The sequence below is a fragment of the Nicrophorus vespilloides genome, unplaced genomic scaffold (assembly GCF_001412225.1).
Source record: "Nicrophorus vespilloides isolate i.1.1-1 unplaced genomic scaffold, Nicve_v1.0, whole genome shotgun sequence".
NCBI classification, from domain to species: domain Eukaryota; kingdom Metazoa; phylum Arthropoda; class Insecta; order Coleoptera; family Silphidae; genus Nicrophorus; species Nicrophorus vespilloides.
This window is the reverse complement of record NW_017099710.1, coordinates 75,380-90,348: the sequence shown is the minus strand read 5'-3', so window position 1 is coordinate 90,348 and position 14,969 is coordinate 75,380. Positions and strand designations below refer to the sequence as shown.

Sequence of the window (14,969 nt, the reverse complement as noted above, 5' to 3'; positions counted from 1 at the left end):
TTTATTTTTATGCGTTTTCCTGTGGAACGTATCTACCGCATAAAAAGAGAAGCAAGTGTATTTCAAATAGAGTAAGTTAATCAATGATTCGTGTTATATATGTGTATATTACATGAATACCTGTTATTTTATTCAAAAGTCAGCATGTAAGCCTACAATAAAAGCAAAAATAAAATATTTCAATATAAAAAAATTATAAATTTCGTTATTTGATTATTGCATATAAAAGTAGTAAAGTAAGTTAAAATTTAATTTAAAATAGTGAATAAGTAAATATATATATAAATTGTGAGAATAGAAGAAGTTTGAAAGTAATATATAATTAAAATGAGTATAAATATTCAATGACGAATGGTTATAAACAAACGTTTCAAAATAAATCTAAATAAAAAACAAACATGTGCAGTACATGTGTATCGAGAAATAAATTGTCACATAATTAAATAATATTCATTTGCTATGCGTCTGCAGTTGATTTGTTAATTTTGCGTTAATTATTATATATAACATAATGAGATACGCAAAAATTCCGCGTGAATTGTTACATTTCAAGAGCTTCCGACGTATCCATTTTAATTATGCACTGCTAATTAATAACATCAAACAGCAAAACCGAAACAAAGCACAGTCTGCAAACAAACTTAATAATCCTATAAAATTAATTAATTACTACATTATAATTTAAAAAAATAATAACATCTTTATCTTAAATTATTTACAAAACAACTATTGATGTATAAATAAATAATATTAAAGATTTACTGAAAAAAAAAATAGAATTATGTTTATAAAAATTTATAAAAATTAGCAAGAAATGAATCATTTTTATGTCCAAATTAAAAAAAAAATGTTTAAAATTAATGTGTTACGAAATTAAATAAAATGTATTAGTGATGATTTCGAAATTGATTTTATGAAATATTTAATCTGAAATAAAATCCAATAATGCAATGCATTAGGGAATTGAAGTATAAGCATTTTAATAATGCACTGCTCACGAATTACCTAATAATTTTTTAAGATCGGATGAGTTCAAATGATTTTTGTTGAAAATATTATATTATATATAATCCCGACAACCTTAATCCAGACAGTATCAAAATCCCGACAACTATAATTCCGACAGTATCAAAATCTCGACAACCATAATCCTGACACTATATGAAATCTGTATCAAATAATAAAAGATACTATCGGTATTTTATACTGTCGGGATTTAAATATAGACCTGTTTGTAATAATGATGATTTTATTAAAAAATCTCAAAATTATTTATTTTGTATTATAAATTAATACCATATACAATTTAAAAAGAAAAATGAAATAAAACAAAGAAATGATTTTAATAGGTCTCACATAAAGTATGGATCATAACTAGTCAATTTCCTGAAAAACATGGATTTATGACTGTATTTTTGTTCTGAACTTAAAAAAAACGAATCCGTTTCGCACGATGAACGTAAAACGTATTAACTGGAGACCATCAAATCGACTTCCGGTCCGAAAACGGGGCAATAATTGCGTCCCGTTATAGAATCTCATTGGGCTGGATTATTTGCATTTTCTCGTAACCACTTCGACGTCCGCCCCCGCTTTTACTGCTGTGCCCCCTGCCTTCCCGGCTTTATCGCATTTTAGCGAACGGTTTGCCCGGTTCGGTTCATTAATTACAATAATTATAAACATGCCTATTGATTACGTAATTCATCGCGTACGCTGCGCGTTAATTATAACAATTATACAAACATCTATTGATTACGTGATTAATGTTACGCGCGGAGGGGATTGTATTTTCGAGGGAGAAAGAACAGATGAAGTAATTTTTGTTTTTTTTTGTAAGCGGTGCTGTGTTTTAATTAGAGGCATGACATTAATACCAGATTAGATGTCCACGTGGACAAACACGCATTTACGATGTACAAAATAGCTATAATACACGTTTTATGCGTCAATTACTGTTATTAGCTTTTATATTTTGAACGATCATGTTTTAACGACGATAAATTAAAGGTATTGGAATCGTGTGATTTACGATCCAATTTCATTGAAATATATTTTTTTATTGTAATACAAGTGTACCAATTACAACTTAACGGAGTCATGAATTATGTAATAAATATTATAATATTATTTCATTGCTGAACCGGGAATTCTCGGGAATTTTGTAAAAATATTCAGTCTCGTTACAAGAGCATTATCATTCGAGACTCGATAAAAAAAATGTGTTAATTAATCTTAATATGGGTAAACGATGGAAAGAATCTCTCAGTTGTAAAGATTCAAATTATTTAAAAGCTGACGTAATTATAATTTTGTCTATGACAAAAGTTAATAAAATCGATAATGAACACTATTACATAGATTTGTACAATGGAGGGTCAAACGAATTATAACTTTATTGAAATATCTACATAATCGAAACGACTTTTATAAATTTCTCGAGCGCCAAGAATTCCCGGGAATGCCTTAAACAGTTGTCTCATGTCTCGGGAATCAAAAAAATGTCAAGACTGAGCAACACTAATTTCAATCCATTTTAACAGAAGCAAATTCAAAGAAATCTTCTAAAGTAATTCAAATTATTTTTTTTTATAACTTACAAATTTGTATAGAATTTCATAATTATTTTACATGGCTTTTCTAATTACTTTATTTGTTGTAAATTTATCATAAGTATTTTTTAACGTTCAGAAAACTAATAGATTTTTTCTTAGAATTATAACTAATAAATTGTATACGATTATATCTTAACTTGGTATGATATAATGCAAAACAGTATACTTTAAGTGCGTTTCACGTGTTCACCAATTGCGGGACCGGAAATGTGAATTGAAGCCAGGTATAGCTGAAGTGGTCCTCCTCTCTCTAAATAGGGAGAAGTAGGTAGGAATTCGGATTTCAGTATTCCCATTTCCAGTCGACAAATATGGCACACAGGGCGGTAAATCCGGTGATTATTGGCCAGATGTTCATTATTTTCGCCCTCAGGGTCATTTCCGGCACCGAAACGAATCTTCCTATTAAAATAATATGTAACATTCCCTTTTACCCGGAACAAATCGCCGGAAACAGCTCCGATTTTCACATGGAAACTAAACACGAAATTGGAAAACTACATTTTTCTTTTTTTCATACATCCAATTGTATTAAGAGAAAATATTTTATATAACATCAGATTTACCTAAGCAAAATTATATACACATTTTTTTCAGGATTTTCTTTATTTTTAATTAATTAATATTAATACAATTAATTGACTTAATCAATTAAATATTTTCTTGGTCAAACTGTAGATTTTTATAGTTACTTGTAAACTGCTTCAAACGCAATAATGTGTATTAGATTGTTATGAATGGGACAAAGCAAGTTTTGTTGCTGTATTTTTGAAGCACGTGTAACATGTCTAGTTTTGAAACTAACTGCACATAAATTGTTTTGTTTCAAACTGGAGCATGAATATCAGTAATTCAATATTTTTATGCTAAATTCGATATTAAATAATTAAATTGAATATTTAATTGTAATTAAAATAAAACATTAAAATAAAAATTAACGAAATTATTTGGATTTCTTAGAAAACTATGAAATATGTGCAAATTTCTATGTTATTTATATCTTTTATATATTATTAAGTTAAATAGAAAATGCATTGAGATATGTACAAGATGCAAGAAATGTTCTTGTCTTGTATGTATTAAAGGGAACTAATTTTTTTTACTAAAATGTATCCGTTTTATTTTATTAATTACTATGTAAAATATGGAGTAATTAGAATTATTTTTTTGGACAATACAAGAAACGTTCCTGTCCTGTGTTTTTCAAATATTAAAATTTTTCAAAAAAAATTTTTTTTTTTTATTTGTAGTAAAATTTAGAATATTTATAATAATGAGAATTAAATTATTCAATAATTGGATGATATAAGAAATATTCTTGTCTTGTATTTATAAGTAAAGATTGTGAGAAATTTATGAAAAATATTTTGATTTCCGTATAAAATTATAAAATCTGTATCCAAAGATCGGCTGTGCCATTGATATGCGGAGGCCTTCGACGACTTCCGGTTTCCGAGAAGCGCACCGAGAACTTCCGCCGCCGGCGACATTGAAATTCTCATCGGAGGTCTCGAAACGTGCACCATCGAAAAGCATCTACACCAACCATCCTCATCGTTCCTACCTTACCTGCCTCACCAAAGGGGTACAACCACGTCGCATTTGCATCCATAATCAATGCAAAATGCACTGCAATCATGAATAATTCTCGAACGGACCGAAGTTTTCGGAAACTATTATCGGCAAAGCTTTCCACGTCGAATGGAAAGCGCGTCAAGCTTAACTTTCGACGGAAACTTAAAATAATGCACTTTCGTTTTTTGGCCACGTGCTCTGTTGTCTCGAGTCTAGACTTTCTTTGGGCGGATGAAGACATCGAAAACAATGATGGAAAATTGCATTCGATGGTACGTGGGTGTCGAAGGGAAGAGACGGACGTGGGATAGAGGGAACTGTGCCACGCGTTACGTTCTTTTGTAACACTTTGTGGACATCTCAATATCGGACGTGTTAAATGAGTCAGGCCCGGCTCCTAGGTTCGCGTTCGAATTCCCTATGCGTGTGCGTCTGGTGAGTGCACGTGTATCTGTGAGCGGGTAATTTTAGAAAATGTTTACATGAAAAAATGTTTATATGAAAAGTTCGTTTTAAATAGTGGAGCGTGCCTCGTCGAGACAAAGTTGCAACATTTTGAACAAACTGATTATTACATACATTATACATAAGCTTCATCTTATACCAGTATAAAATACAACCTATACCAATTACAGCAGATCTTCAAACAAATAAATCAAAGAAAATTCAGTTAAAAAAACATTCATGCATTGAGAGCCCTATTTCATATTTATGTCCGGTGCCTCAAAATACAAAGGACACAAACTTTACTTATAATTGACTTTCACATAATGTGCATTATTCTGAATAACAAAATTATTTTGCAAATATAAACAAAAAGAGGTAAAACGTAAAAATATGTGACTTTCATTGAAATTCATCTCAAGGTATTAAAAAAAATCAATATTTATTATCGGTTTTATGGATGCCAAGAGTACACAACCACTATTTGTCGATTCAAAACACAACAAAAATAAATGTCGGCCTTTGAAAATTTGTATGTAAGTATGTATGTAGGAACAGTTGCCAGCAATTCATTTTCAGTATCATATTGAAATACGACCTTGAACCAAACTTATAATTGCATTCGATTGGACAAATAAGACATTTTAGTTTCAAAACATGTTTCGAACAATGAATGTGTATATACAATTATTAATTAATGAATATATAAGAAAACTTTTCATTAATTGCAAATGTACAACAAAATAATAAGTATGTCAGTATGATACATCTATTATAACGATTTTAATAATTATAATAAATAGTAAATATTTATAATAATGTAATTAATTTAAAAAAAATAGTAATTGTTTCAATATTTTCAATGCAATTATGTAAAGATATTTTGTCCTATATTAACTTTAATTGGAGATCGTTCGTTACGAATCTATTAAATTTTCTAATGGTTTCTTCATTTGCAACTCTATTTGGTTTGGTTGAACGTGGTTCATCCAGTATATTATTACGAGCGCGTTTATTAAGCAATGCAATTGTTGCTTATAAAGGAGTAACTCACCATGAACTCTTTATAACCAGACATTAATTTCATTAAAACAAATCTTACATTACTTTAAGAAAAAAACATTTATTTATTTCAAAATATTTTGTTTTCTTATTCTCGAAATTTTTTTTACAAAATCAACTTTTAAACGATTTTACTGCATTTATTTTAACGAAGAATGCAACAAGCAAGATTTATTGCTTAAATGAAATCTTGTATTTCTTTACAAAAAAGTATTTTCTTTGCTTAACAGATTTTTTTGTAAAGTTAACTTTTGGTTTGTTTTATAAATAATTAGATAATGCTAAAAATGGGTAAGTTTTAATTACGTAATTAAAACTTTTATTTGTTTTGAAAAAAATATTGACTGCGGTTAACAGATTTCTTGCAAAATCAACTTTCGTTGTTTTTTTTAGATCGTTAGTGTATTTTAACGATTGGATTAAGAAAGCAATGTGTATGTTTTTAGAGATATAATTCAGTGTAATCTAAACAATCTAATCTGTAAATTAACCTTCAGAATATTTAATTGGATTAATACGATGGATTTAAGTATCACCGAAAACAAAAGTAAACCAATAAATTAGGTACTGATAAATGAAAGAACAGGAATAATGGGTCTTCTTCTGTCGGGTGTGGGATGAATTTGTAAGGGCGGAAGGGCCCGTTAGGAGTGGAGTTGAGTAGAGGAGCACGGGGAAGCCTCCCACGTGGTTGTGCTTGTTGTGAGTTGTTCGCGCTGGGCGTTGGATGTCGGTCGCTGGGCACCGAGGAAGGGTTCAAATCCATAATTTATCGGCCGTAATTAAAATGCGACGATTTAGGCGCTTTAGGCTTTTCGGAAATTTCTGGCCAGAAAGTATATATTAAATAAATCTGCATAAATATCGTGGCGTTATGTGATAATTTATGTTCGGAACGGCGTTAGTGTGGGTAGGCCGTAATAAATAGTTAGCGCACTTCGTGAACCCAACGTAATATAAAGGGCAGGGCAGGACAAGGCAAGGCAGCGCGCGTATGTGAGGGGATGGGGAGGAAAGGGATTCAGGGTTCGTGTCCATCCCCCTCACGTGTAAACATCGAAAGGGCCCCCATAGTCCGCGGTGATGAATGAGTCCAATTGATTTCCATATAGGTACCAAATATAGGTACAACTAACTGCAACGAAGAAGCAACCCCTAAAATCACCGGACAAGGGAAAGAAGCGCTAGAAATTGTACGCGCGATGGGGACCGAAAACGAAAGGCATTATGTAAATGCGAACAGCGTCCATTAAATTACACAACGCACCAAAACGGAGGGGACACCCGACCACATTTTTTTTCACATTGAGATAGTCCCTGCTTCGTCCTCTTCCAAAACGAATTTATTTATAGTTTAAAATGCTCCACGCATATTTTGTTTTTGTTCCCTTACGCAACACAATTCCAGTTAATTACACATAAATCGGATTCCAGTATGGAATGGTGGAAATGGACAGAGCTCGATCCACTATTTTCTAGGGGCTTTTCCCCCCGCCCTCAACCAAAAATTCACCTTCTTTCCGATCATAATCTCTGCGCTTACTCAACCCGAACTGCATTATGTAATAATGATAATCTTTATTGCCTAACGTTGTGTGTGCATGCGAGAGAAAGAGAAATAAGGGAAAAAATTATGGACATAAGCGTATGTCCTTTTTAGATCTTGATTTGTTAAACGAAAACAGTTTTAGTGCTTCTTGAGGATAAACGTCACTGGGATTTCATTTTTTTTTTCTCGGGGCAGAAAGTGTTCAACCCCGGACGGCTCTTAATTTGTAGGAGACAGGTTTCACTTTTTTTTTTAAAGTGCATCAGTAATGAGAAACGGCTGAAAGTTTAGAATCTGAAAACGCTTCGAGAAACCTCACAAGATGAGATTTTATGTAATTAAAACTAATTGCTTCTTTCTTTAATAAATAGAGATTTAAAATTGAATTTTTTTCTTCGAAAATTAGTTTGAAAGGCAATTTTTATAGCAAATTTACAGCAAAATTACATTAAATACAAAATACAAAAAGTATTCTTAATTTATTACTTTGTTTTGTATTAAATTTTTTATAAAAATTTGAAATATATTTATATTATATTAAATTTCTGTAAATTTGATTTCGTTTCATGAAAAAAAAAACTTAAGAACAAGATTTAAAATGAATATTATATTTGCATTAAAAATCATCAATTATCGAATGGAATCTTCACGTTCTGTATAGTGAGCATAATTATTCACACCATTGGGAACGCATATTATTTTGTAAAATTGACCTAACCTTGCCGATCTGTAAAATTGATATTCCAAAACAAACTTAATTAATTAACAAAACTGTCTCTATATTTTGTATAAGTTTTTCAAAAACAAGTGTCACTTCTTTAAGATAATTATAGGATTTGTTTTCGTTTTGTAAATAATATTTTTATGTTTTTTTTTCACTCTTAATTAGAATTGTAATACAAGTGTTTTCATTAATTAATAATTAACATATGTATATAAGATAACATAGGTAGAAATATATTTAAAACTTTGGTTCGATTTGAAGAGATAATGAAATGTAATAAATATTGTGACTGTATAACAGGTGAAGTGGCATAAAGCAGATTGTGGTTTCAGGCATTTTAGGGATGTTCCGGTGAATAATTGGTACCGAGAATTGCCAGGTCCTCCCCACAACGGGGGGTGCCGGTTCTACAAATAGTGGTGGAAAGAGAGGCATGCCTCGATGCTCGACATCCCCTGTCCCAAATCTGGAGAACATATTTACCTATTAGTGTTAATAACTTAGCAGTAAACACACACCCTTCCATAATATCGACATTGCCGATATTAACTCATATAAACGGGATTCCGATCTATTTTATGAATTTATGGTCAGCCTTCGGTATTCCCAACTTGAAAGCATCTGCTAACCATACCAACAATTACACATTTTATTAGATATCACTTTACGCGAGAAAATCTTAAGATCTCTGAAAATAGGAATGACATTTAACATCATAACTACAAAATAACAATGTTTTTAATGAATGATCATTAAAGTACGAATAAAGCAACTGTCACACATCGTTAATATATAAATAACCGGCAGCTGCAATGATTTTTCTATATGAAAGGTGTTAAAACTATCCGCACGTGCGGATACGTGCGAACCAATAGAAACAGGTGAGGAAACTTATATAATTCTATAACTCGCTTAATACGAGGACTATAAATTAGTATAAAAATAAACAAAACAAAGAGATTTCACAACAAAAATTATACATGAATATAATTTGCAATTTAGATTTATTTTTCTTATACGAAGCCGCACTATACGAGGCATTAATGCATACGCATTTTCAATTTCCTTCCTTAAATTAGTCATTTATGAAATATTATTTTTGTACACACATAAAACAATTTGTTAATAGTTTTGGTGAAAAGATCGTAAAACGAAACTATTTTAAGGAAAGCCATTACTTTCATTTTACTATTTATTTTTATTAAAGATCAGATTTAGAAGCGGACACTTTTCTAGCTGTGTACTAAATTTGTACTTTATAATCCGAAAGCTGTAAATTTACTTTTTATTTTTATTAATATGAAACAACATTAGCATTATCAGATCTAAGAAACTTACAAGTTATATAATGCAACAAAAAATATATTAATTAAAATAATAACTTTTTTTTTTTGTATTTTAAGTATTATTGTATAGATATATCAATTTATGAATAAAAAATTGTTTATTTGATATCAAAACTATTGCTAGTATAGTAGATAATAAATAATAATGATAGTAGTATTTTAGTTATATAAGTATAGAACCATAATGGTGAGTTATCAATGAATTCTGTTGATCGTATGGAGGATGTATCACGTGATTTGTATGTGAAGAAACTCTTGTATGTGAATGAATCACTTTGCGACAGAAAACCGCACACAGGCGGTATTATGCAACGGCGAGGATCACATGGGAAAAAGATGTAAACAAGAACCTATTAATTGTCCGTGTCGAATTCTCGGATACCGCAGATGATGGCAATAAAGAGCGTTATCTCGGTTGGATGATGATGATGCAAAAATAAAAAGAGGAGAGCAGACATGTACACATACAGCAGTCCTGTGTCCCGACAGAACGGACGTCGACGATGCTCCGAGCAATTATTGGATAAGATTCCTCAATTGCCCGTCAATTGGTCCATCGGGAGAGGAAGGGTTACGCAACGTCGCCAATTAATGGTCGCATTTTGGACGCGGAATCCGCATGCCGCCGGATTCATGGATCGCGTTAATCGTCCTTAATCATGTGCGGCATTTCCACTAATTAAACTTTCAACGGGAATACACGAGACGTGCATTCGCTCCAACGTAATAAACAACAAATTGCGTATATTTGCGATGCGGAATTGATTTCGATTACTGTGTGTGTATATACAAAGTAATTCCTGCTTACCAGATGAATCCGTAACTATGGGAACAATCTGAATGTGTTGATGCCTATCATTAGGTAGTAGTAGTCTCTTAATCCATGCTTTCGATTAGATGTGTTTGTATTGCGGATCGGACCGTGGGGTTTGCGTAGTTTGTTTAAGAGAATGATGATGAGAAGAGGAGACCTGAACCTGAATGTTTACGTTCGCAGCAAGAGACGGGACGGTGAAAAATGAAGATTTACCGTCGGCTCTGCCGTAGTTCCATTTCGGTAAACTTTGATATTTTGGCGTATTTATAAACATCACATTACGGCCGACGCGTAACTGTCTGGCCCCAAGGCCTTTGTTTGAGTCTATTTCGAAAATACGAAGTAAAGAAGGCAGAGGCAAGGTGAGTCTGGCAACCAGCAGCAAAGTCAACGCATTCAGAACGTTCTCATCTAGTCGTTCCAAAACGATCATCCTTAATATACACCTTCCACATTTACTTAATGAATTCCACCATTCAGTAAACACCAACAAACAAAGAAACTATAAAGTAACTACAGTTTATTACACCAATTATTCATTCAATCTTCTCATCAAAACACCAAAGTATAATAGATGTAATTTAATTTTATCAACAATTACTCATAAACAACTTCTAGTAATTTATTGAAAACTTAGTACTGACAAATATTTTCACAAAGAAAAAATATAATCAACTACCAATGATAAAAGCTTAATAAAATAAATAATATGATAATATTTTATCAATAAAAGAAATTCAAGGAAATAAAGATTATTCCTTCAATTAAAACAAATTATAAAACTTTTTTTAAACAATGAATATTATATAATTTTATCTACGATTATTCATTATGTAAACACCAAAGGAAACGTCAAAGTAAAATATAAAATTAGTGATTACTCTAATAATGATAAAAGCTTAGTGAAACAATAATTTAATTTTATCAATGATTATTCGTTCGGTATTCCCCACAAAATATTCAAATAAGATAAATAAATGGTTACAATTCACGCATTCCTTTTAATAAGAAGAAACAAAGAGGAAATTAAAAATATATAATTATACTGAAACTATTAAAATGTATATAAAAGGAATTAATGGACATTAAATATAAATAGAAAAGATTTCAATTCATAAAAGGAGAAAAGATTCCAATACTCAAATTATGAAACTGAATTAATGAAATTGTCCTCACAATATATTATTAATTTCTATAGGGAAATGGAAAAAGTTCGAAAATTATCAATTAAAATAATCATATTTGCATATACAGTCGAGTCCGCTTAGTTTGGACACCCGCTTATATGGGACAAATTCTAAAGAACGGAAACAAAACCGAACAAATAACAAATGGAACTTCGCATAATTGGGACAGCCGGGACAAATATACAAGTAATGATGTATCCCGATTAAGTGGAATCGGTGGTATTTTAAAAATTTTAACAAAAGTTGTGATTTATGGAATCAAATATATGAGCATTTTAGAAAAAAAATGTAGTTAATAAACTTACATTAAATATGAAAGGAAAACTTGTTACATAGTCGAACAAGAACAATATGTAACAAATAATATTTGGACGTGGTTTCATATTTCAAGTGTCATAGTATTTTCGAAAGAGGATAAAAACAGCTAGTCAATTAGTATACGAAAGTAGCTTTACGGCTGGAACAACTTTGAAACTGTGTTTGTAATAAAGAGAGAGAGAGAGATGAAAAAAGGACGAAACAACGACACATCACAAATGCTCGTTTGCGCCGAACAACCTCTTGAAACTGATCTTCACGTTATGCGAGGCGATGATTCAATCATGAACCTACCATTAACAAAACACCAAAGATGTTACTTCTCCTTGTATTTATACTTGTCAAATGTATCTCCTGATAGACTGCATACCGCCTGCCGTATATCTGCGTGGGTGCGGACTATTATATAACTCTTGTATATAGCTTATCTTAGCTCTATGTTTATGTATACATATAAATGTAAATCTATATTTACGCTATTTATTTATTACATTTATATAATCAAATATGTTTATTTTCTAGCAATTTCAAAATATATAAATTGAAAAAAATATTTCTTAAAAAAAAACATTTTTTTTTTAAATTTATAATGAAATATTTTTGTTTTCTAATATCTTCAGAAAATATTTAATTTTACAAACAATTCTTAAACTTTGATTTCTAGTAATGTTTTTATTCGTGATTAAAGAAAATTGAGTTTTAACACTTTACAGTATTATGAATTCAATAGCATTAGTTAATTGTGTATAAGAATATAAATTTTGGACAAATAACTGTAAATTTAGTACTAAAAAATATTTTCATTGTGAGAAATTATCTAAATTTGGAAAATATTTTAAATGGGTTACAATGACAATCGAAAATTAAAATCTTTGTGAATGCTAAAAATTGATTTGTTGGTACGGCAATAATAATTGCGAAATGAATGTTAAAAAAAATCTTGAAGTAATTAAAATGTTATTGAAAGATTTGATTGACGTACATGCGATTATTGATAAATAACTAATCAGTAATAGCTTTAGATGCGAAAACAAATTCTAGTTATATCCAAATCATTTGCAAATACCAAAAAAAAATAAACAAAATTGTGACACAAATGCATTTATCAATTGAAAGTTGTATAATAATAATTTGTCGTAATACAAAAATAGAACTGTCGTTTAAAATCAAGCACGTGCAACAAGAAAGTTGTTACTGAAAAAGTTAAAAGCACTGTCGCAATTTGGCACATCAAAGCCTAGAAGGAGCGATTCGAATGTGCACTTCCAAGAAAGTGATCTGTTCCAGAAACAGATTGGAAATAAAAACGTAAACAATAAAAAGCATAGACTGTTTCGTAGGAGCCAGGAATCAAGACGCGCAATTGAGAAGCCGCCTATTGTTTTCTTGAAGGACTTCGATAATATTGTATGTGTTTTGAAAAGCGGAAATTTGGCGAAAGGAAAGACGACGGACGGAATAACAAATAGAAGCCGCCGATCGGAAACGTCGGCGACGTAACGGATTTTCGAAATCGGATGTTTGGGCATGTGGCACATCTCATACAGTTTATAATTCCCTTAATAAAGATCAGTGGGAGATTTTCCTGGCGCTGCACACTATAGGGGCCCATTCTCGGGGCGCAGCTCCATTGTCCATCCACCAGTTTCGACGAACTTTCTGTAAAACATCTGGGTTTTCAAGTGTATCGGAAATTGCCAGATGTATAAGAGGAGAGTAAGAAGAAGAAGAATGAAAGAAAAAAATAAATAGGAAGCAATTCCAAGGCTAATCAATTGGGGGGAGGAAAATGATCTACGCCACGAGCACCGTGATGTGTGGAAACTTATGAGAAAAGGGATCGAGATGAAAGGGAGGATGCGGTACCCAAACAAGTTTTCTACTGCATCATTGATGATGTCGGAAAGTCTTAACAATGCTCATTGTTTAGATTAATAATGGTCCGCTATGCTGGTGCTCTATCCTTATTTTATTTTTTTTTTCAGTTTCTTTTCATCTCCAAATCCCCACCCTTTGCTTTCCTATATAATGTTGTCATTTATTTACACTTTTCAGTGTTTTTGAAAAAAAAAGGAAACCGCCGGTCGAGGAAGGAATGAAGGAGGAGGCGGCATCTGCTTTCGTTCCAAACGGGGAAGGCAGTCAATAAATACCGGAATGATTTATTTTCGTTGAATTCTGAAACGCGATCCACTCTACCAGGACTCCAGTGGTTCCGTCCGCATGTGTTGAAACGAACCAGACAGACAGCAACCATTCGGAACACATAAGAATGCCTCACCATCTCCGCACTGTCACCGGATATCATATTTAACAAGCAATTCAAACATCTACCTAAACTTATCATGCAGCCCGCGCTAGAAGGCATATATATATACACACTCTTCAGATTAATATTCAACTCTCGTTCCAACACTTGCTACCTTGCATACACTCAACAAATATATTATATAAATATATATATATATAATGCGGAGAAGAGGAACAACAAAAAGAAAAGACAATAGACACGTTTATAAATATTATATATCTATTTACATGCTACCGGCATCGAGGGAAGAGAGACATTGGAATCCTTAACAACTCTTTAACAATATGCTAAACATCAGATATACGCTGGTTGCTTGTTAATCTTGCGAATAATGAAGAAGAACGTGAAGCGGGACGTAGAAGGAAGCGTTCCATTCATAACCGCGAGGATAGTAAATTCGCGTAAACTACTTCAAAAACAATTGGAAAAGAAAAAGTATGAAAAAAACAGTGAGGACTTACCTTCAGTTGTAAATTGTTTTGGTCCTAGTTGGAACACTCAGATCTCTTGGTTATTTCGCGAGCGGCAAAAACTTTCGTTGATCACACTAATTCGGATGCACTTGATTTAGATCATGATCCAAAGGGGATTTAAATAAATAAAAGAGAAAATTGAAAAAAGATGATCCGAAGGAGGAGCGCGCGCGCACTTCTGAGGAACAGATTCGAATGCGAGCGGTGGCTCGACTGAAAGACTCTTTTCGTTGTTCTGAAAGAGAACGGATGCAGACGCGAAACGTTGTTATTGGGTACTGACTGACTAGTCGTCGTCGTCGTCGCCCACTCGGCACTACTAATACAGGGACTTCGAGCCGGAGCCAAGTCTATTTCTACTCAAGATGTGTATGCTTGCTTGCTTGCTCTGTGCTTTGCTTTTCGAAAAACGATGCCTTCTTACCACTCGTTTCCTTCCGAAGCGCAGGCAACCCCTGCCCTACCCAAAAAAAAATATATTGAAAACCCTTATCCCCACGCACTCAACGTAACGCCCAACCTCCTTCCACCTTCGCAACGCCAAGGTC

General features: G+C 32.2%; 1 protein-coding gene across 1 annotated transcript in view; it reads right to left on the bottom strand.

Moving 5' to 3' along the window:
• The window catches only part of LOC108565311 (fibroblast growth factor receptor homolog 1-like), a 22,489-nt gene extending 7,653 nt beyond the window's left edge, over positions 1-14,836 (bottom strand). The window contains exon 1 of the mRNA XM_017924701.1: positions 14,410-14,836. The gene's annotated coding sequence lies outside the window, so the exon portion shown is untranslated. The remainder of the gene's footprint in view (positions 1-14,409) is intronic.
• Positions 14,837-14,969: the final 133 nt, after the last annotated feature.